The sequence below is a fragment of the Canis lupus genome, chromosome 31 (assembly GCF_048164855.1).
Source record: "Canis lupus baileyi chromosome 31, mCanLup2.hap1, whole genome shotgun sequence".
Classification (NCBI taxonomy): Eukaryota; Metazoa; Chordata; class Mammalia; order Carnivora; family Canidae; genus Canis; species Canis lupus.
The window spans coordinates 13,263,699-13,285,042 of NC_132868.1; the positions used below are offsets into that span (position 1 = coordinate 13,263,699).

Consider the following 21,344-nt stretch of genomic DNA (forward strand, 5'->3'; position numbering starts at 1 on the left):
CCCAGGCGTCCCAACTGGTAAGTTTATTACTCTTGCGTGGAAGTAACTGTAGGTATTGGAAGAGTAAGTAAAGACTTGGGTTAAACTCCAAAGAGGCAGTATAGACAAACATTGAAATGTGGAAGCAGGTAACTCTCAGTTCTCAGTTGCTCTCAATTTAGTTGTTTGCACATTCATAAGTTGATCTCTTATCTTTGTTAATATAGATTGGATTGGACTTGTTCATTTTCTAATTCTTGAAATAAACTTTGGAGCTGGCTCATGGAATAATTTTTAACCCACGCTGAAGGGTGTGTGTCATTGAATTCAGTTAGCACCTCAGAAGAGCATGCTAGAAACAGATGAAAACCACAGTCTAAGATTTCAAAGGGAGCCAAAAGGAAACAAAATGGTAGGAGCTACGAAAGAACAACACAATTTAGAATCAGAACAATTGAGAAGGGAAGGCATGCAGAAAGCGAATATTTGGGAAGTGAGATGACTGGACTCAGGGAAGAGTTTAAAAGACTCTTCAACTTTAGAGAAGCTGACATGAGAGAAGCAAACTAGAAGTCACAGTGGACACTGCCTTCCGGGAAGAGGAGGTGGTGGGGCTGTCCACTTGGCAAGCAGGACTCCTCTCACCTGTCACCAGGGGCCTCTGCAGCTTGCCCAGCAAGCCCTAGCACAACGTGCCACTGAAGAAAATTCTCCTGAAGGAGGCACAGCAAGTGAGGGCAAGCACTGAAAGAGGACACTGAGCACTGGAAACACACCCAGAATGACCAGCAGTGAGGCGTTCAGCAAAATTGGTGAACCTTTTAAAAAAAAAGAGAAATAATTTGGTCATAAGACAACAAAACCAGATCACTTTTAAAGGAAAGGAAGTCCGCGTATCCTCTTTTTTTGCCTGAGATAATGGAGTGACATAGTTAAGGAACAAGCACATAGGCCAGGGACGTTACATCTCGCTAAACTGATGGAGGGTGTTAGCAGAGGACCACAGGCACACACCGGGGCCCTGCGTGTGTCAGCCAATGCTGCCTTACGGGCTGGATGGTAAGCAAGCTCTAGGGGTCAAGAGGCTCACTGAAGATATTATAAAGATGCTTCCTTAATTAACCATTTAAAACATAAAAACTGTTCTTTGGGACACATAGAGAGGCGGGGGCTTGAGCGAGCCTCAGACAATCCAAATGGCTGGGGAGGTATCCACTTCAGAATTTGGAATCTGGTTTTGGATTCAAGATTCTAAATGCAGAACTTGGAATTCAGAATCTGAACCCAGAACCTTAACTGACCTCTGAGAAACAGGATCCAGAATGAGAATTGAAAGTAATGGCTGAGCAGTTCGCTGCCGGTATCGGCAACATTTCTGGAACTTGTAGAATTTATTCTCTTTCCTTTTCATCTTAACTCACTTAGCCAATTTACATATATACTATAAGGTTTACTCTGTTCTAACAAAAATGAAACCATCAGGACACAAAACAGTTTCAACACTCCAGAAACTTTCTTTAGGCTGCCCTTCGGGGATCGAAGCCCTCGACGACCCCAAACTCCTGGGAACTCTCATCTGTTTCTCCGTCTCTAAAGGTCTGCCTTTTGTGAAATATCACATACAACGCACCTTTCTGTGCTGACCCCTTTCGCTCAGTGGGTGTCTTTGACATCATCCAAGTTTTTACCTGTAGGCACTGTTAGTTCCTTTGTTACTGAGGAGTATCCCATTGTGTGCATGTGCAACTTTGTTCATCCGTTGAGAGATATTCAGTTTCCAGTTTTGAATGATGATAAATAAAGCTGTTATAAATGGTTGTGTATAGATTCTTCTGTGAGATAAATTCTCATTTCTGTAGGGTAAATGTCTAGGGATGGGATTGAGGAATCATACAGTAAGAGTGTGTTTAACTTTCAACGAAACGGCCACTTTTCCAGAGTAGCTGCACCATCTTCCCGTGCCCACCACAATGGAAGAGTGCTCTGCACTCTCACTGGTGCTTGATATGGTCAAGTGTTTTCTTTATCTTCCTTCTCTCTCCTTCTTCCTGTTGTGCTATTCTGATGGACAGAGAGCAGCACCACATTTGCATTCCCCTTGACCAACACTGTGGAATAGCTCCACATGTACCTACTTGCTGTCCAAAATTCTCTGGTGAAGTATCTGTTCAAATCTTTTGCCTTTGTTTAGTGGGTGTTTGGGAGTTCTTTATACATTCTAGATACAAATCCTTTGTTGGATGCATGGCTCACAGATATTTCTCTTTAGCCCATACCTTGTCTTTTCACCCTCTTAACAGTATATTTTGCAAAGCCAAAGTTTTAATTCTCAGGAAGTCCAATCTATCCATTTTCTCTTTGACGGCATGCATTTTTTGTGTCATGTCTAAGAATTCAATTTCTAACCCAAAGTAAAAAAATGTTTTCTCCTTTGGTTCTAAAACTTTGATGATTTTACATTTTGCATTAAGATTTATGCTCCATTTTGAGTTAATTTTTCTAAATCAGTGCAGATGTGTACATCAATGTTTATCTTTTTGCATATGGATGTCCAGTTGTTTCAACACTATTTGTTGAAAAGATGGTCTTTCCTCCATTGAATTCCCTTTGCATCCACTGTAAAAATCAATGGGCCATATTCGTGTGGGTCTATTTCTAGAACCTCTACTTCTTCCCGTTGATTTATGTGTCTATTTGCTAGAACCACACTGTCTTTATTACCTTCACAGTAGGTCTTAAAATCAGGGAGTATGAGTCCTTCAAGCTTACTCTTCTTTTTCAAAATTGATTTAGCTAATCTAGTCCTTTGTCTTTCCATACAAATTTTAGGACATGCTTCTTTTTATCTGGAAAAAAAACCTTGCTGGGATTTTTACTGCAATTGCATTATACCTGTAGATCACTTTGGGGGCTAACTAACCTTTTTAGTGTGTTAAGTCTTCTAATCATTTATTTGAGTCTATGTTGGTTGCTTTCATCAGCATATTGTATTTTCAGCATAAAGATCCTGTTCATGTTTTGTTTAGTGTATACGTATTTCACTTTCTGTGGACTAGTTGTGAGTGGCCCTAAGTTGCACATCTTGGTCTCCACAAGCCCACTGTTAGTGTATAAAAAGTGTGATTTCTGAGTGTCGATCTTGTATTCTGTGACCTCGCTGCACTTATTAGCTCTGGGTATCTTGTTTTGTTTGTAAATTCCTTGAATTTTCTACCCAAACAATTATAACACCTGCAAATGGAGCTGTTCTTATTCCTTCCTTCCCCATCTGTATGCTTTTTGTCCTACCTTCCCTTCCCACGAGTGAGGATGTTAGAAAGGAGTGGGAAAATCAGGAGTCCTTTTCTTATTCCAGATCTTGGGGAGAAAGTTCAGTTCTTTGCCATTTAGTATATTAGCTGTAGATCTTTTAATAGACATCCTTTATCGGACTAAGGAAGTTCCCTTCTTCTAGTTTGCTGAGAGCTCTTGAATCATGAATGAATCTTGAATTTTGTCATTTTTTGTGTGTTATTTGAAATGATCATTGAGTTTTTCCTCTTTCCTATGTTAATATGGTGAATTGTGCCTACTGAACTTCAAATGTTTAGCCCACTTTGTCACTATGCATTGTTGCTTGTATACATTGTTAATTTGATTTGCAAATATATTGTTAAGTATTTTTCCATCTGTTTATGAGGGATATTTGTATGCTGGCTTTTTTTTTTCTTGTCATGTACCTGGTTTTGCTGTCAGGTAAACCTGACGTCATGACATCAGTTGGGAAGTGTTTCTCCTCCTCTATTTTCTGAAAAAGATTGTGTAGAATTGGTAGTATTTCTTCTTTAAATATTCACAAACTCACTAAGAGAATTGTCTTATCTGGAATTCTCATTCTCAGGTTTTTCACCATGAAGCTGATTACTTTAAGACAATAAGGATTATTCAGGTTCTCTATTTCTTCTTGGATGAATTTTAGTAGCTTGTGACTTTCAAATAATTGGTCTGTTTCATCAAAATTGTTGAATGTATGCACACAAAGCAGTGAGTAATGTCCTCTACTGTCTTCTCACTGTCTCGGGGGACAGTCGTGATGTCTCATCCTCCATTACCAGAACTGGTCACCTAACCTTCTCTCTCTCTCTCACTGGTCTGGTTAAAGGTCTATCAATTTTATTGGTCTTTTAAAATAACTGGCTTTTAGTTTCACCGATTTTTTTCTTTATGGTCTTTCCAGTTTTAACTCCATTGATTTCTCTTATGTTTGTTATTTCTTTCCTTCTGCTGGCCCTCAGTTTACATGCTCTTCTTTTTCTAATTTCTTAAGGTGGAAGCTTAGATTGTGGATTTCTAACTTTTCTGTTTCAGATATAAGCATTTATTTCTTCTTTCTAATTAAATGCTAATATAAATGTACCTCTGAACACTACTAAATTTTGATATTTTGTATTTCTATTTTCATTGTTTAGTTTATAATTTTTCCAAAATATCATCCAGGATGCATGAATTATCTAGCTGTGTGCTGCTTAATTTCCACATAATTAAGGAAATTTCCAGGTATTTTCATTATTGTTTTCTAGTTTAATTCCATTGTGAATTTTTTTGTTTTTGTTTCAAATTTGTTAAGATGTGTTTTATGACCCGAGGTTGGGTCTGTCTCAGGGAATGTCCATTAACACTCAAGAAGGATGTGTGCTTTGATGTTATTCAGCAGAGTATTCTATGAATGCCAGTCCTTCCATTCCCTCGCTCATTTTCTGTCAACTTTTCTATCAGTTACTGAGAGAGTCTTGTTAGGACTGAATTGTAGGGACGCCTGGGTGGCTCAATGGTTGAGCATCTGCCTTCAGCTCAGGGTGTGATCCCAGGGTTCTGGGATTGAGTCCCACATTGGGCTCCCCTCAGGGAGCCTGCTTCTTCCTTTGCTTATGTCTCTGTCTCTCTGTATCTCTCATGAATAAATAAAATCATTACCAAAAAAAAAAAAAAAAGGACTGAATTATATGTCCTCCACCTCACCCCCACCCTCCAGTTTGTATGTTGAGATCAGAGGCTCCAGCAGCTGTATTGAGAGATGGGGCTGTAAGGAGGTAATTAAGGTTAAAACAGGAGGTAGGGCCCTAACTTGACAGACTGTTCTTATAATTGAAGGAATAGACACCAGCTACCTTTCTGCATCCCTGTCTCTTCGTGCAAGCACAGAGGAAAGGCCCCTTAAGAATGTAGTGAGAAGGTGGTTGACTACAAGCCAAGGACAGCACTCTTGCCTTGACCTCAGACTTCCAGCCTCTAGGCTCTTGAGAGGGAAATCATCCTGTGAGCTGCCTGGCCTATGGGGCTCTGGTACAGCTGCCTGAGTGGGCAAGACAGGGCAGGGCTGGTCTGCTTCCCCTTTCCAGGCTATCAGCCTTTGCTTCATGTATTTTGCTGCCCTGCTAGCAGGGGCACACCAGCCGAGGGCCTCTGTGTCTTCTTGGTGAACTGACTGCATTATCATTATGTGGCATTCATCCTTACTGCTCTGAAGCTCACTCTGTAACTTCAGTTTTTTAGAATGCTGCTTGCTTTGCATATTTTTTCTACCTTTTTATTTTTTTAAGATTTTATTTACTTATCTGAGAGAGAGAGAGAGAGAGAGAGAGAGAGGCAGAGACACAGGCAGAGGGAGAAGCAGGCTCCATGGGAGGAGCCTGACCTGGGACTCGATCCCGGGTCTCCAGGATCACGCCCTGGGCTGAAGACAGTGCTAAACCACTGAGTCACCTCGGCTGCCCCACCTTTTTATTTTCAATCTACTTATATTGGTTATAGATGCACATAGGTAGGTCGTGTTGCTTCCGTCTGGTCTAACAACTTTTTTTTTTAAAAAGATTTTATTTATTTATTCATGAGAGACACAGGGAGAGGCAGAGACATAAACAGAGGAAGAAGCAGGCTCTCTGAGGGGAGCCCGATGTGGGACTTGATCCCAGGACCCTGGGATCACGAGCTGAGCTGAAGGCAGATGCTCAATGACTGAGGCACCCAGGCATCCCTGGTCTAACAATTTTTGTCTTAATTGGTATGCTTAGATGATTTACACTTTTCTTAATTATTGATACATTTGAATTTAGATCTACCACTTATGTGTTCCATTATATGTTCTATATTTACATCCTTCGTTTTTCCCTTTTTCTTCCCTTTCATGTTTTCTTTTGGATTATTAGAATATTTTTTAGTTTTTTTGTTTTGATTTACCTATTTTTTTGTTTTACTTTATCTTTTCTACATAATATTTTAGTGGTTTCTCTAGAAATTACAATATAGATATTAACTTCTCGCTTCACTTTTCAATCTACTTAGAATTAATATTTTACCATCTCAAGTGGGATGTTAGACCTCATCACCATAGGAAGAAACAGAAAAATTGGACACACTGATCCAGCAAAGACATTGAATCAGTAACAAGAATCTCCCAACAAACAAAATTCCAGGACCAAATGGCCTCAAAGGCAAATTCTACCAAACATTTAAAGAAGAGTCAATACCCATTTTTTCTCAAACTATTCCCAAGAAGAGGAAGGAAAGCTTCCAAATTCATTGTGAGGCCAGCATTACCCTGATACCCAAACCAGATAAAGATACCACTAAAAAAGAGAACTACAGGCCAATATCCCTGATGAACATGGATGTAAAAATTCTCAACAAAATACGAAGAAACCAAATCCAACAATATATCAAAAAAAAAAAAAATAACTGACCATGATCAAGTGGGATTTATTTGTGGAATGCAAGGATGGTTCAATGCTCACGAATCAATCAATAAAATCATATGATCATTTCAGTAGATGCAGAAAAAGCATTTGACAAAGTACAGCATCCATTCATGATAAAAAGCCTCAACAAAGTAGGTGTAGAGAGAACATCCTTCAACATAATAAAGGCCATATATGAAAACCCCACAGCTTACATCAATGGTAGCAAATTGAGAGCTTTTCCCCTAAGGTCAGGAACATGATAGGGATGCCCACTCTCACCACTTTTATTCAACCTAGTACTGCACATTCTAGCCATGGCAGTCAGACAACAAAAAGAAATAAAAGACATCCAAATTGGTGAGGAAGAAGTAAAACTGTCACTATTTGTAGATGGTATGAAGTCTCGTCACCATATGGATCCCTCTAACTTTACCCTTTATGTGTGGTCACCAAGGGTATCATATCCACATGCATTGAACATCCTCAGACAGCCCTACTAATGTTAGACGGAATGGATGTCAGAGCCAGGAGTGAGAAGGAGAGATCACCAACTGCATTCACTCGGGATCTGCTGCTCCTCTTGCCCTTCCTTCTGGAAGTTTGTGTTTCCATCTGGTATCGTCTCTTTCTGCCTGAGAGACCCCTGGCACATCTTTCAAAATGCATGCTGTAGGAAGTGCTAAGAGTGTTTCTCTTCCTGAGAGTGTATTTCCCTAATTTCTGGAGGGTGCTCTTGCTGGATGTAAAACTCTCACTTAGTAGCTCTTTTGGTTTCATATTTTAAACATGTTCTTCCACACGTTTTTCCAGTCTCCATGCTGTCTTATGAGAAATCCACCCTGTTTGAATTATTCTTTCCCATGGGGATGTGTCATTTAATTAAATTGATTAATTTAAATAAACAGTCTTTTTCCACAAAACTTTTCTTTTTAAAGATTATTTATTTATTCATGAGAGACACACAGAAGGAGAGAGAGGGGCAGAGACACAGGCAGAGAGAGAAGCAGGCTCCATGCAGGGAGCCTGATGTGGGACTCAATCCTGAGACTCCAGGATCATGCGCTGGGCTGAAGGTAGATGCTCAATGGCTGAGCCACCCAGGCATCCCTTCCACAAACCTATTGTGCTCCTGCCACCCGTCACTCCTGGACACAGTGGGAAGCGGGGCTCCCTCCAGGGTGAGGCAAACATGTAACAGACGCTTGGAAATCTCTCCTGCTTCTGAATAGTCTCCTTTACTGATGATGGAAAACGTTTTGCTCACATGCTGAGATCCCGACTGCCCTTCTCTTACCCTCACATAAAACCAAAACCTCCTCTGTAGTTTATGGAAAATACTAAGACCATGATTCTTTGTTCATTCATTGAGACAGCATTCATCTTCCCAAGAAAATTTTCAGTTTCTCCTGAAAGGCAAAGGTTGTGCCTTTTTTCTTGGAAACTGCATGGAATGAAATAGATGTGAATTAGAGACGCACATTCTCATCACAGCCCTTTCACCTGTCATTATATCTTCCTATCTGGGCAAGCATCTGCCCTTCTCTGGAAAGCAGTTCCTTGTGTGGCTAAATATGAAAATAAAACAGGGTAATTATTAGGGTCTTGCTTAGATAGATGACTTGCCAAACCTACGACTTCTTGCTACATTAGGAGCACATTAAGCAGCTGATAAATGCACATCCTGCACCTGCTCTGCTGACGGCAACCTCTCCATAGCCCCCGTGGTCCCACTCCTGGCTTCCTGCCCATGCAGCTCCCATCACAGGGGTCGGACTGTGTAGCCAGCAGGAGGTGGCAGCTGTGAAGGGATGTCACCTCCGAGCGAGGCTGATGGGACCATGTTTCCACTCCTGGGGCCCTCTCTCCAACTACCGGCTCTGGGAGACACTCCAGTGGCACCCGGAAAGGAGCTAGTGTCTCCCGTGAACCTCATGCCAGTGAGCTAGGAAGTGGACCCTTTGGCCCCCGACTGAGATGAGGCCACCACACGGGAGCCCTGAGAATCTGGGCCACCCAGCCAGACTGGCACCAACCTCAGCCAGGCACTGCGAGGTGTTTACGGGCTACTGGGATTTAGGCGGGCTAGTTACGCAGCAACAGAGGAGCACTACTCTTCTGGGCAGGGTGGTGCGGGTGGAGCCAGGGCGGTGGGTCGAGTTCTGGGAGCACTAGCTGTTGTCCTCTCTCGGGTGGGAGTGATGACTGCAGAGCCCAAACAGTGTGTTCCTCACGGCGTTTTCTATGATAGTGTAATGGCATGAGAGCAAGATGAAGATGCACACCCAGCATCTCACAGACGAACATCCTGCTGAGCCTGACATTTCTGGAGGTGCTTCCCGACGGCTTGGACCGGACGCCAGGGGATCACACCCTCTGTTCCCGAAGGTGGAAACCTTCCAAACTGGTGAGCCACAAGATAACCCCCAGCACGCTAACTGCTGTGGGGAGGTGGGTGCCAAGATTGGCGCATTCCCTTGGTGTCGCGGCCCCGAGGGATGTGGGTCCCCATTGTTCCCGTGGGTGTTGGCTGCAGGCTGAGTCACGGGCAGCCCAGCCCAGGTTCTCCTGTGGGCCGGGGGTGGGATGGCTATGTGTCTCACTCTTACTTCAGGGTACGGCTGAAAACATCATCAATATTTTAAAATCTACTCTCTACAAACATTTTGCAGCACTTTGACAGTAAACAGGTCCCAGAACAGCAGTACAAGGCTAAGGATGCAAGTGGGGGGCCCATCAAGAGTCAGGTGGGGAGGATTCTGCGGTCAGCGGAGTCAGCCTCCTTCTGGAGAGATGCACCACACATACCCAGGCAGCAGCTCTACAGCACAGACTTGCTTAACTCTACCCAACACACACATAGCTGGTGTGGCTTCTCACCATGAATGCCCAAGACCACAAATTCCAGAGAAGGAACAATTGAGAATAATTACTATGTGGAGTGGTTGCCATGGAAATGATTATGTGCCCATTTCCCCCTGATGTCTAGTTTATTAACTAAGGTAGAGAAAGGAGCTTGAAGTAGTTCCCTGGGTGGAGAGAAAATAAAAGCAGAGCTGGGAAAATCTTTTTCCCCAACAGGAAGAAGGGAGTCTGGGTTTGGGGCAGCCAAAGAGCATTGGTTCAACTTTTGCTCTTGGAGAGCAGAGGATACCAAGGCTTGTTGTTGGGACCCCACATAAACCAGAAGGTTCAGCTCCCAGTCACCATCCAGGGTGAGTCCCAGGTTCCAAGGCTTTGGGGCAGGGGGCCTGCTGGTCAGCTCTGGTGGTGCCAGCAGGGAGGATGGCGTCGGTGCCCCGCAGCACAGCTGGGCTGTCTGCCTCTCAGTAGCCTGATTCCTGTGACCTTTTTTCTTTGTGGAGTTTAGTATGGGGTGAATGAGTTAATGCGTGTCTGGCCCTTGAAATAGTGCCTAGCACTATGTTAGCTGTCACACATGTTTCTTTAAACTTTCCTCTAAAAATGATAATTAAGCACATGCAGTAGAATTGAGACACAGGTTAGCAAAGCCTCATGCTGGGGAGGCAGGCGAGGCCGCGCAGGTCCCACATTCATGCCCAGGGGGTGGTGTATAGCTGCGTGCCCTCGGGTCACCTCAGAAATCACACCTTCCCTCTCCACCTCTTCACTGTGCAGCTGACCCAAGCAACGGGTGGTCACCGCACTCCAAACAACAGCTCCAGTGCACCTGGGGACCAGCTCCAGAAAGCAAGTTAAACAATGAAATGGTAAAGTATCTGAGCAGGCGTGTCCCAGGTGGGAACAGACTTGTAGCCAGGACAAGAGCGCCCCACACACATGTCTACGTCTGCTTGTGCAATTGTGCTTTGAAAATAGAACGTGTCTGATATCCAACATGGAACACCCAGATGTAAGATATAAAATGCCCGTGCAGGTGCTGCTCACCCGTGCAATGCTAGCCGCGGCGTGCTGTCAACAGTTCCTTGATTCCTGAAGCAAACACGTCCCCCATGTCCCATACCTTCTATCGTGGCCAGAGCCCCTGAGAACCTGTATTCAGGAGCCCTGGACAGGTGTGAGCGCCCTGTGTCTGCGGGCACGTGTGGGGCTGAAATGTGCTCTACACCTGGGGGGCATAGGGCTCCCTGTCACAGGGCACATTGACACCTTGCATAAGGCAGTGCAGTGTCCCTAGCAGGCTCTCTGCATGACAGCACCTGAAGACACGTGTGAGTCACTGCTCCCACGGAAAGGTAGTGTTTTCAGGACACTGACCAAACAGTGAGTCCACGGGAGGCATTTTCTAGAAGGCAGTGGGGGCGCCCTAACTCGGGGACTTGAGCCTGGCTGCACCCCAATGCTGGTCTTGGGCAGGTGATCCAAACACATCATGTCCACACTCAGGTTAATCCCACTCTCTGAAGACCTGCAGGTAATGAGGTCATCGCTGGCCTGTCAGCTGTAGTAAGACAAGGCTTCCTCCCTTCCCTGGTTGTGCATTCTAGGACAGGTGGGGACGGTGGGTGGTGGGACCCTCGGCATCTCTGAGCTGCTGCTCCCCCTCAGAACGGCAGGTGGAGCCCACCTGTCATGGCCTCGTCTGGGTGATGCCCAGACGCCCTCCACAGGCCCAGGTCTCTACAGAAACAGAGCCCCTGCCATCACTGGGCCGCAAACGCTCCCCATGGAGCAGTGGAGGAAGCTCCGCGGGGTCACTGCACAGACCCAGGAAAACAAGGTGTGTCCAGCACCTCAGTCAACAGAGAACTGTGAGATTGGGAGAGAAATCTAAGAGGAGATGAAGGTGACAGGAAAATGCTAGAAAGAACCAGGGGATAAGTATGCGGGTGACAAGTGGCTGCGGGGTAGGGGGCTGGCGGTGGTCAGGAAGTGGGGAGTGACTGGCTCTTTCCCAGGGGTCTCCCCGCTCCTTCACCCCCAGGAGGTGAAACTGGGAATGGTGAGATTGAGTCCACTGGTTTAGACAGATGTCACTCTCCAGAATGAAGCTCTTCCAAGGTGAGTGAGGAAGTGTACAGAGTTCCACACAATCCCATCAGGGCCTGGCCACCACTGAATAGAGAGTGACCTCCCTGCCCCTGGAAGGGGTAGTGTGCTTGGAACAGTTTATAAAATAAACAAGTTTCATTATGAAAGTGTCTGACAGGGCAGCCTGGGTGGCTCAGCGGTTTAGCGCTGCATTCAGCCCAGGGCGTGATCCTGGAGACCTGGGATCGAGTCCCACGTCGGGCTCCCTGCATGGAGCCTGCTTCTCCCTCTGCCTGTGTCTCTGTCTCTGTCTCTCTCTGTGTGTGTGTGTGTCTTTCAAGAATAAATAAATAAAATCTTAAAAAAAGAAAGTGCCTGATATCCATGAAGGCAGAGAGAAGAATATCGCAGACACCCAGACACTTCACACCATCATTTAACAGCTTCACATATTTTTATATTTACTTCATTTACCGTTTTGGCCAAGGATTTTGGTCAAGTGACAGAGATCATAGCATTTTACCCCTCACCACTCCAACAGGCATTTCTTGAAGAATCAAGACAGTTGCCTGTGGGACACGGTGCCACGGTCACCCCTGACCACAGTTCCCCATGGGACCTGGCGATGCAGCCATACTCAACCAAATAAATATGATCCCTCAGGTCATCCAGTGTCCGTCCATGTCCACACCTGCCCATTGTCCTGAGAACCATATCACGTGCTGTGGCCCCTGCTATCCAATCACCATGTGCAGTGCATTTGCCATTTGTGGACATGGTGGTTTGGTTACTTGTATCCAGAGAAGCACAAGGAGAAAACAAGAGCAGACCATGGTCTCCCCATCCAGAAACTCCTATTTATATTTCTGGAAAGTAATAAAAGTGATTAGATGAGATCGAGCCATGGAGCAGTGATGTGAAGCTCTCTGGCGCTGCCCAGCCCCGCAGGCAGGTCCTGTCACCCGCCCTCCAGGATGCACACGTGCAAAGCTCATGCATCCCACCGCTGGTTCTCCCCGCACATCCAAAGTGGCTTCCACAGCAAAGCATCAAAGTAGGTTGTATCAGCAACTTGAAAATTCACCTTAAAGTCAAACACATCAGGGCACCTGAGCGGCTTGGTAGATGAGGCCTCAACTCTTGGTTTCAGCTTAGGTCATGATCCCGGGTGGTGAGATCGAGCCCCGCGCCGGCCGTGCTCATGGGGAGTCTGCCTGAAAGTCCCTCTCCCTGTCCTTCTGCCCACTCCACCGCCTAAGCTTGCTCTCTCTCCTTCTCAAATAAATATTTTTTAAAAATAAAAAAAACCCAAACACATCATTCCAAGAGGTGACACACAGTGTTACTAAGTCGCGCAGTGATTTTGGGGTGGTAAATCTGCTAAAAAAAAAAAAAAAAAGTACAATTATAAGTGGCAGGCATATTCAACTTTCCTCAAGTCCCACCCATTGCCCCGTCCACTCGGCTCCTCCAGCGGGTTTTCAAAATGCCCAGAGTTTCACAGCTTCTGCACCTGCCCAGCTGGCAGCTCCCCGAGCCGGAACGCCCAGGGCCAGCATCACTAGCGCTGACTGCATGAAAGACATCACGGTATTTTTTCTCTTCCTGCTTTTTAATTCTGTAGCAAACAAGAGCATAATACCCGTGTGAAGGTTCAGGAGTTGGAAATATTAAGTATCAGCAGAAACGAAAGAATTAAGAGCAGAGAAGGGAACGCCATACGTGCGGTGTCACACGAACGCCCTAACGAGGCAGAGCGAATGTAAAGAAATTTTTAAACACGTAACGAGACTGGCTGACATTCCAAACATGAATGAAACTCTATGAAAAGGAAGGACTCTATGAAAGGAAGAAACTGCCCGCCCACCTGAGGGCTACGGTGGGAGGACACGGTGCTGGCTCAGACGCTCAGTTAGTCCTGCCCACCCGAGTCGGTGTGGGGTTTTTCCAGTCGATCTTAGTTGCTGAGAGCCTTTCTCTCGCGTGGAGTTTGAACGCGGCTGAATGCTCTTCCTGTTCCCATTGCAATATTCACGTAGGCTCCTCCTTTCTTTTGTCACAATATGGTGAATTCCATGGATCTGACTGTCACTTGCTAACCTAACCCTGCATTCCTGGAAGACCTCTACGTTGTCATGGTGTATGACTCCCTTTTTTATATGTTACCAGGTTCAACCTGCTAGTATTTTGTTCACATTTTTACATCTCTCTTCATGAAAGATGTTCCTCTGTAACTTTTCATACTTCATTATGTCTTTGCCAGGTTTTGACATGAAAACTAAGCTGGCCTCACAAAACAAGTTGGGAAGGGTTTTCTTCTCCCTAGTTTTTGAGATATTTTGTGAAATATTGACATCATATCTTCACAAGCTATTTGATAGAATTTATCTTTGAAGTGTCCTAACTCAGGTGTTGTCTTTAGGGAGGCATTTGATCACAAATTCAATTTCTTTACTAGACATAGGACTGTCAATAATAGTGCTCAGTCCATTAAAGTTCTCACCTAAAAAAATAGGGCTATCCAAATTTTCTATTTTACCTTGTGTCAATTTCGATAAGTTGTGTTTTTAAGAATGTCAAATTTAAGCTGTCAAACTTATCAGTATAAAATTATTCATAGTGTTCTAATAGTATCCTATTAAAATATGTAGTGATGTCCTCTCATATTTCTGATATTGGTAGCCTATGATTATTTTTTCCTTTGATCAGTCTTGCTAGGGCTTTATCAATTTCATTAATATTTTCCAAAAACAACAAAACAACCTTTGCCTTTATTGACTTCTCCATCAATTAACTTCTCTGTCAAATAATTGTTATTAATTTCTCACCTTTATAATTTTTTTCTACTTCCTGCTACTTAATTTGGATTTATTTTGCTCATTTTTCAAACTTCTTATGGTGGGATCTTAGATCATCTTTTGAAATTTTAATGTGAACATTTATATAATTTTTAATTATAGTTTTCCCTCTAAGCTCACCTTCACCTCATCTTATGGATTTTGTTTGTTATATATTCATGGTCACTCAGTTTGAAATATTTTCTAATTCCTCTTGTGATTTTTTTGATTATGGATTATGTAAAAGTGTGTTCTTTAATTTGTAAATATTTGTGTTTCCCCAGATGGATAATTATGATTAATTTCTAATTTAACTCCATTGTGATCAGAGAATATACTTTCCAAGATTTCAATTATTGGAAATACGAGATTTGTTTTATGACCCAGCATATGATCTGTAGTAATCTTAGGTTCCAGACTTTCCATTTGGTACTCTAAAAAGATAATTTCTATTTCTCTGCTGAGAGTCCCCATCCATTTATCCTTTCTGACCATATTTTCCTTGAATTCCTTGAATGTATTAAAGTCCTTATCTTTTAATTTCACCATCTTTCACTATCTTGAGGTAAGTTTCTACTGACTGCTTTTTCTTGATAGGTCACATTTTCCTGAGTCTTTACATGTCTAGTACCTTTTCATTGTAAATTACTGTGCACCAGTCATTGTCCTCTGCATGTTGTAGCAACTCTGGATTGTATTATCTTCATTGGAGGAGGGTTTGTTTCTGTCCTAGCAGGTTGCCTCCTTGGCTGCAAACATGTCTGTCGTCCCTGATGGAAGCCAGTGCCGAGTCTGCTGGGTTCTTTCAGCCTCCAGCTGTTGCGTTTCTTCTCAGAGGCCTTTGGCATCTTCCCTACATCTGCAGCTCAGGAGTCAGACAAGGATTTGGATGGAGTTTATACAGATTTATGGGCCTTGTGGTAGCTCCCTCCTGGGGGTTTCATCGGCCACTTCTACCTCTGGCAGCTGTGTCCTTAGGCCAACGCCCTTTCCCTGTGGGCCACCTGCTGCAGGCCTGTTCTGTCTGTATTCCCGTCTGTATCATCTTCAGTTGCTCTCCAATATCTCCAGTGTCTTTAATTTTTCATAGAACATGTGATTATTATCTGAGGGAAAGTTACTCTGACACAAGCTACTCCGCTGTTTACAAAGCAAAACTCTCATATAGTTTTTATATCTCCCTCAAGTTTTAACTTAATTTTTTCTCGTTTTAATTTTAAAATAATTGACTCTATTTACCTTTACTAATAGGATTTACCAATGTTTTTGCTTTTGCTCTTTCAACCCACTCCTTTTTACCTTCCTGACAAAGTATACTTAGTGGCCACTCCAGGGAGAGCCTGTAAGTTAGATACACTCCTTTTGCTCTTTAAATGTCTCAAAGAGCCTTATTTTATCCATTCTGGAGTGGTAGTTTAATGGATAATTTAGTGTTGATAGTTGGTTACCCTTCATACCATAAAGCTTTTGTTCCATTGTTTCCTGGCATTTATTGCTGTGGATGGGACGTCTGTGGTCAGTTTGATTGCGTTCCCTTTATGGGTATTTTGGACACATCCTACATACCTTCACAGATTCTCTGAGCCCCTCTTGCCTTCCGGACCCAAACTACCTCAGCCTTTGCCATTCTTAGGTACCTAAGTATCTGAGATGCATCCATATCACACATTCTGGAAAGAATTACTCAAATATATACTCCTGTCAGTGAAGAAGATTATACTTTCTAAGTTATAACAAAAAATTAAAGAAAAACAGATTGTAGTGTTTTAGGACATGGCACAATTAAGGATCTCATTTCAACCTCCATTAGATCTATTTTAGAGTCCTTTGGGTATAATGTGATAGAAGTGTCAGGCACTGAGAGACAACAAAGGCTCATTGTCCCTATAAGTCTGTCCAAGACAATGCTGAGCAATGTTCATGAGCTCCCAGCCATCTTCCTACCTTCTATCAAGGGTAATATCTTAAGGGACTAAGCAGTTCTGGTCCTGAGTGAGCTGGCCTGCCAGGCGGTGGTGGATAGGCACAGAGGAGATTCCCATGGCCTGGAGTCAAGCCCTGGGGGAACAGCTGGGTGTCAGTCCTGGAAAGGAAAAGTGTCCTGGCCACTCTCACTATCTTCCTTTAGGGACTTTGGGATATCCAGGCATAGCTTTCTTTCTTCACGTGGGACACTCAAGAGCTGGTTTCTTCTTGTTTTCCTTGGAAAGATAGGTGCTGTTGGATAGCCAAGGAAAGAGGTGCCCTTCTGGGCTCATGAAGCTAAGTCATGCAGATTCTCTCAAATCTAGGCCATGTAAACCCAGCAGACGTCAGGGTTTGGTCACCTTTTCCAGTGCCATAAGCAAATGAATCAGGTCGCTTAGGGACATCCCCTACCTCTTCATAAGGCCAAAAGTATCAGATGTAAAATACAGTCTAATATTTCTGGTCACCATTTTCCAACTGAAATGGAACAACTGCTCATCTTAAAGGGGAAGCAAAGGAAAGTTAAGGCTGAGTTAGTACTACCACCCTTTAGAATGAAGAAAATGTTATGACAAGAGGGAACATTTCTTTTTAAGGTTGTGAAAGGACCCTAGGAAGATGGCAGAGCAGGGAGCACCAAGAACCTGTCTCCCCAGGCAGAACCTCAGTAACTATTCTGGAACTGTGTGGTCTGCAGAAGGCAGGCCACTTCCAGGAGAAGGCTTGGCCATAAGCTGGCTGACTTTTGGTCACTTTCAGCTCTTAACACAGGAGCTTCTCAGCCCCAGCCCGCCACGCATTCCCGAAGCAGCGTGCACACACCTTGAGGGAACCAGAGAGAGCAAAAAGGAGCACGTCCTCCAAACATTGGAGATAGGTGCTTTGATCGCTAATTGCAGGTTCTGAGCACAGCACTGTAGACACAGAGGTGAGAGTGATTGTTGTTGTGCCTCCCCACACCCCCATCTCGTTGTAGCAAGCTCCTTCCTCTGCAGCTGAAGGGACCTCCAGGAGATTTGAAGGGCCAGGGCCCTTCCTTCCTTTCATAGCTATGGAATACACACAAAAAGAAATGAGAAAGGAATTTAAACATTTCACTGCAAAAAATTACCTAAACACAAAAGAAGACAGGAATGCAGGAAATGAGGGACAAAAAACTAGAAGGCATATAAAAATCAAATAGCAAAATGACAGAATCAAGGCATCCATTTTTAGTAATTGCCTTAAATGTAAATGGATTAGACTCTTTTTTAAAAGATTTATTTATTTATTTATTTATTTATTTATTTATTTATTCATTCATTCATGATAGAGAGAGAGAGAGAGAGAGAGAGAGAGGCAGAGACACAGAGAGAGAAGCAGGCTCCATGCCGGGAGCCCAATGCGGAATTTGATCCCGAGACTCCAGGATGGCGCCCTGGGCCAAAGGCAGGTGCTAAACTGCTGAGCCACCCAGGGATCCCCAGATTAGACTCTTTAATCAAAGGACAGAGACTGGCAGAATGGATAAAAACACAAGATCTGACCATATGCTATCCACAAGAGACTCACTGGTGATCCAAACAGATTGAATGAAAGGGTGGGAGAAGATATTCCAGGCAAACAGTGACCAAAATAGAGCAGGAGGCTCTAATACCAGACAAAGTCATCTTGAAATCAACACATTTACAAGAGAGGAAGAAGGCATGATATGTTCATCAAGGGCTCTTTGCAGCAAGAAGATACAATTATAAACAGTTTCACACCTATAGAGAGACCATCAAAATATACAAAGCAGAAATTCACAAAACTGGAATATGGACAGCTCTCTAATAATATTTGGGAGACCTGACGATGTCACTTACAGTAGTGGACAGGACAACCAGTCAGGAGGAAAGTAAGGACGTAAGGACCTGAGCAACACAATCAACCTACACCTAACAGACACATCAAGAGTACTTCACCCAGGGGCGCCAGGGTGGCTCAGACAGTTAAGCATCTGACTCTTGGTTTCTGCTCAGGTCATGATCTCAGGGTCGTGAGATTGAGCCCTGTGTCAAGCTACACACTCAGTGGGGAGTCTGCTTGAGATTCTCTCCCTCCCACTGCCTCCCACCCCCACTCTCTCACATGCTCTCTCTTTAAAATAAATAAAGCCTAAAAAAAGAACACTCCAACCAGCAGCCACAGACATGCTCTTCCCAAGAGAACATTTTCCAGGACAGACCTTATGTTAGACTGCAAATTAAATCTCAATATATTTTGAAAGATAGATATTCTCCAAAGTATCTTCTCCAACCACATTGGGATGAAGTTAGAAATTTATAACAAGGGCAGCCTGGATGGTTTGGTGGTTTAGCACTGCCTTCAGCCCAGGGTATAATCCTGGAGTCCCGGGATCAAGGCCCTTGTCGGGCACCCTGCATGGAGACTGCTTCTCCCTCTGCCTGTGTCTCTGCCTCTCTCTCTCTCTCATAAATAAATAAAATGTTTTTTTAAAAAAAGAAATTGATAACAAAAGAAATGGAAAATTTTCAAAATTGTGGAAATTAAAGAACACATGTCTAAACAACCAATAGATCAAAGAAGAAATCAATGGAGGAAATGCTTGAAGACAAGTGAAAACAAAAACACAGTGTACCAAAATTTATGGGACACAGGGAAGGCGGTGCTAAGGGGAAAATTCATAACTATAAATGTTTACATTAAAAAAATATGAAAGATCTCACATCAACAAGCTAACTTTACAACTTAAGGAACCGGGAGAAGAACAAATGAAACCTAAAGTCGGGAGAAGAGAGGAGAAAATAAAGATCAGAGCAGAGAGACAGAAAACAGAAAAGAAAACCAATAGAACCAATGAAACAAAAAGTTGGTTCTTCAAAAGGGTCGACAAAATTGACAACATTTTAGCTAAATGAACAGAGAGAAAGGGAAAACTCAAATACAAAAATCAGAAATGAAAGTGGTGACATTACTGTTGATTCTACAGAAATAAAATGGATCATGAGAGTACTATGAAGAACTGTACACCAACACATTGGATGACCCAGATGAAGTAGCAAAGTTCTAAAAACGCAAAACCTGCCAAGACTAAGTTATGGAAAGCAGACAATCTGAATAGACCCATAATTAGTGAGAAGATAGAATCGGTGATCAAAAGTCTGACAAAGCAAAGCCCAGAACCTGATACTTCTCTGGCGAATTTTACCAAACATTTAAAGAAGAACTAATACCAATCTCTCTCTAACTTTCCCCAAAATTGAAAAGCTGGGAATATTCCTAACTCATTGTGAGGCCAGCATTTCAGATCAGAGCCATAACACTCATCTCCCTTATGAACACAATGCAAAGTCCCTCAAAAGAGTAGCAAAGGTAATTCAGCTACTGAATTATTAAAGGATCACACACCGTGATCAAGTGCCCACGGACAGAAAACAGATGAGCAAATGTGCTCTAAGCATCATAACCGAGGTGGCTGGCATTATTAAACTGTTGGCTGCCAAAGCGTTCACTTCAAAGACATCCGTTCCAATAAACAGTGCCGGCTTCACAACTAGATAAAGAGCCCGGCTGCTCCAGGAAGCTCTCCAGGACCTAGGTAGAGACGGTCTGAGTGACCTCACCCTAGTTCCCACTCCTATGTTTTAAATTCGCCGACAAAGAGTGAACCCACAAACCCCACGCAGCCCACCCTGCACCCCCGTAAGGGCAGAAGTGCAGGCCTGTGCTCACTCTCTTTCTCTCTGCCCCGCTGTAGCCTCACTGTGCGGCCCCACGTGTGCCGTGGGTAATAAGCCTGGTTTCTTCATGGTTCCTTGATGGCTGTCTTGCAGTCACGGTAAGAACCACCAGGGCAGGTCCAGCCGCAGTGCCAGCTCTGGTCAGGGAAACGTCTGTGGCAGCTCACCACAGGTAGGAGGCCCCAGGTGAGTGCCTCTGGTATTTTACTCTATAGTACCACTAGCCATAGGCCGAGACCACCCAAAACCCCATGTGGTGGAAAGTCATTCAGCTTTAAAAATGAAAGGATGGGGTGCTTGGGTGTCTCACCCAGGTTAAGTGTCTGCCTTCAGCTCAGGTCATGACCCCAGCATCCTAGGATGGAGCCCCATGTCAGGCTCCCTGCTGAGCAGGGAACCTGTGTCTCCCTCTTCCTCCGCCCCTCCCCCTGCTTGTGCTCTCTCTCTGTCAAATAAAAAAATAAAATCTTAAATAGTAAAAAGGAAAGGAATTCTGGAACATGCTACAGCATGAATGCACCTGGAGAACATTAGTGAAATAAGCCATCACATAAAGACAAACATGATCCCACTTATGTGGGGTAATTACCCTCATCAAATAACAGAAGTGTGAAGCCGGACGGCAGGGCCGGGGGCTGGGGCGGGAATGGGGTTGGGGTCTCTTGGGATGGAGGTTCAGCGTGGGGATGATGGTGGTGGTGGCTGCACCAACATGTGAACATGCTTCATACACCCAACCACATGCCTAAAGATGGGTAAGGTGGAAAATTTTATGTTATGCATTTTAGCCCAAGAGGAAATTGTAAAAAAAAAAAAAAAAAAAAAAAGAGTGGTTGAGGAGAATGCATGCGGTTTGGAGGAATAAAGTAACCAACAGACGTGTACCATCCACGGCCAAGTACATGCCCTTGAGAAGTGCATATCCATACAAGAACTTGTACGTCCATGTTCACCCCAACAGGATCTTAGTAGCTGAAATGTAGGAACAGCCCAACAACCAGAGACAGACTGATGGATGCAGGACAGCAAGTGTCTGCACAGAAGAGCACGGTTTGGCAGTAAGAACTGCGGAGAGTGGAGGAGCCTGGGACACACAGATTCTACGAGAACAGCCAGCCATGGGGGACCTCACACACATGGCTTCCCTTCCTTGAAGCATCAGGGTGGGCAGG

At 44.0% G+C, this 21,344-nt stretch overlaps 1 long non-coding RNA gene across 1 annotated transcript; it reads left to right on the forward strand.

The window, feature by feature from the left end:
* The first annotated feature begins 1,195 nt into the window (after positions 1–1,195).
* LOC140622397 (uncharacterized) lies at positions 1,196–6,701 on the forward strand. Its single transcript, XR_012022168.1, has 3 exons — positions 1,196–1,575; positions 4,428–4,515; positions 6,301–6,701. It is a non-coding gene; the product is annotated as an uncharacterized lncRNA (long non-coding RNA).
* Positions 6,702–21,344: the final 14,643 nt, after the last annotated feature.